Genomic DNA, 2,501 nt, shown 5'->3' on the forward strand with positions numbered 1-2,501 from the left:
GGGAACAGTCTTGAACCTTTCCAGACAAGAGGCTTCTCTTAGCCTGTAAAGATGTCCATAGCTCTAGACTGATTAGCTATTTCAATAACTTTCATAAGAATCCACTTTCCTCCATTTTTAATAATTTCACTGATGAAACAATTAGGGTCCAGTATTGGTTTGTGCTTTCAGCAGCCTTTGACTAACTTTAAATTAAAATAAAAACAAATTGGAATGAGAGTTTACATTTCCTGTATGCCTTCAGAGAATAAACTGCACAAGAAACTCGGCTTGCCTGCTTAATCAGCCAATGCCAATACTAGATAGTTATGCAGTATGAGATTTTCTTCAAGAAGCCCTGCTAAACTGACTGAAGCTCCCACACGGTTTTAAAGATGAAGGCAGAGGGAGATTGACTATCTATCTGTAAATCAAAAGCTAATATCTCACTACTTCTGTGCTTCTGTGTACTTTCTTCCTACTTTATAGGTTTGACAGGGAAAACGCTAGCAACATACTCAAAAAAAAAGCACAAAGAAATCCCAGCACCTTATGTTTTAAAGATAAGGTAAGCATTTATGTAGAAGTGTACATGAGTGAGAGAAACAATAGCTGTGGCTTGCTTTCAGAGTGTAAGTGGGTGAAGGCTCTAGGGATCACTGTTCTGTAGATAATACGTGACCTATATTGTCTACTTCACCTGAGCTTTAAAATACTTTCCTCAGAATATTTTGCTTTTGTGTTTTTGCAATTTTCATGAACAAGAAGCATTTTTTATTACCCCAGCCTAGAGTTTTGAGTGGTAGTAGGCAAAGGTCCACATTTGTGCATACTTGTCCTATTTCCTTGGTTCTTACCAGTCTCCCTTTTGTGGATGAAAGCAATCTGAAAATAAACCTGCATATTCAACTTCTGAGTTTCTGTGAGAAGCACAGCTGCTGCTCTTCCTTCTTAATCTTATTTTTCTGTTCAAAATGTAGAGCAGGTGGGTTTAATTGTTTGAACTCCAGCAATTCTGAATTTTTCTGGTCCACAGTCATTCTTGTGAGAACTTCATCATCCCAACAAACAGCTGCTCTTAGCTCCGTTGCTCTAAAGTTGCCTTTGCTGTATTGTCTTGGGCAGTGCTTTTGTCCTGAATCTCTGTGCTTGAGATAGCGTGGGGAGCAGGAGACTATGTATGATAGGTACCCAGCAACAAAGCTCTTGAACAGAGTTTTTACCTCTTCAGTGAAGCTAAGGCGGCTGTTCAGGGCACCTACAGAGGACTGTTGAATATAGCCTGTGTAAACCTGTTGCGGAGTCCTTTTCCAGACTTACTTGCTCTTTGGCACAGCACAGCAATCTCATAACGTGGGGATGAAAACAAAAGTGTATGAATTTTGACCCTTTCAGTCAAGCTACTCTGCAGCAATGAGTCTGACAGTCTCAGGCTCAACCTGAATTTACTGAAGATGTCTTTGGATTTTGCCATCTAATTTTTCTATTTTTGCTTAAAGACTTAAGTATTTTTATCCTAAGTTTTTTTTTTCCTCCAAACATTCTCCAATAGAGGATGCTTATGGTAAAATAAATATTCTTCCACTACTCAGAGTGGTATGATTATTCAATTATGACTAACACTTCAGAAAAGTATCAGAGCTTCAGCTTTATAGGGAGCTGTGCTTAAGCAAGATCAGGACCTTGAAAGATACCTATGCAAAATGATGGGCCATGTAAGTCAGGTTCTACCTCCAGCTCTGCCATATTGTTCTTCTGTCATGTGGAAGTCTGGGAAGAATCAGTAGCTTGAAAGTCCTATCATCCTCCTGTCTGTGCTGACTTTTTTCCAGGATACTAATGTTTTGCCAGGACACTAAGTCCTCAGCTCTCCTCCAGCTCCCAGGTTTGCATATAAGTAAGTAAATCAGATGAAAATTACATGATGGGAAAACTGATTTATGTATTCCAACACTGAAGCACACCTGTGACTCCCATTTATTTATATGCTTTAGCCAAAGGCCACTGAAGTCTCCTGTTAATTTTGGGTATCTGGATTGAGCCCTGGGTCTTGACTATCTGTGGGGTAGGTCCTGATACAACATATTTTTAAGGATATGCTTAGCTCCACCCCCATTTAATAAAGCAATTAAGTGTGATTAACTTGAGTAAGAGGTTGAAGCCTGTGCTGAAAGTCAGGTGTGAACTTTGCTGAACTGGCACTTAAGTAGTGATTTACACTAGAGGCTATCCCCATAAAGCATCTAAAAAATAGGGCTTTTGCAGGGACACAGGCCTGGTCGATATCACTGTGGTTACAGATCTTGCTGTCTAAAATCCAACTATTTGAAGCAAAAAAAACCACTCTGGCTTGTTTGTGCCCACTCATGTACACAGGTCCTTCATTTTACAGTAAATTTGGTTACCCAGCCTGAGGGCATTCATAATGAAAAACAGTTATTTTGAAGTAAAAACAGATAGAAACCATTGGAAAAAACAGTGAGAACAGTGCCTCAACTCACCATAATTGCTTCTTTTTCAGA

This window comes from Egretta garzetta, unplaced genomic scaffold (assembly GCF_000687185.1).
Source record: "Egretta garzetta isolate BGI_Z169 unplaced genomic scaffold, ASM68718v1 scaffold561, whole genome shotgun sequence".
Taxonomy (NCBI): domain Eukaryota; kingdom Metazoa; phylum Chordata; class Aves; order Pelecaniformes; family Ardeidae; genus Egretta; species Egretta garzetta.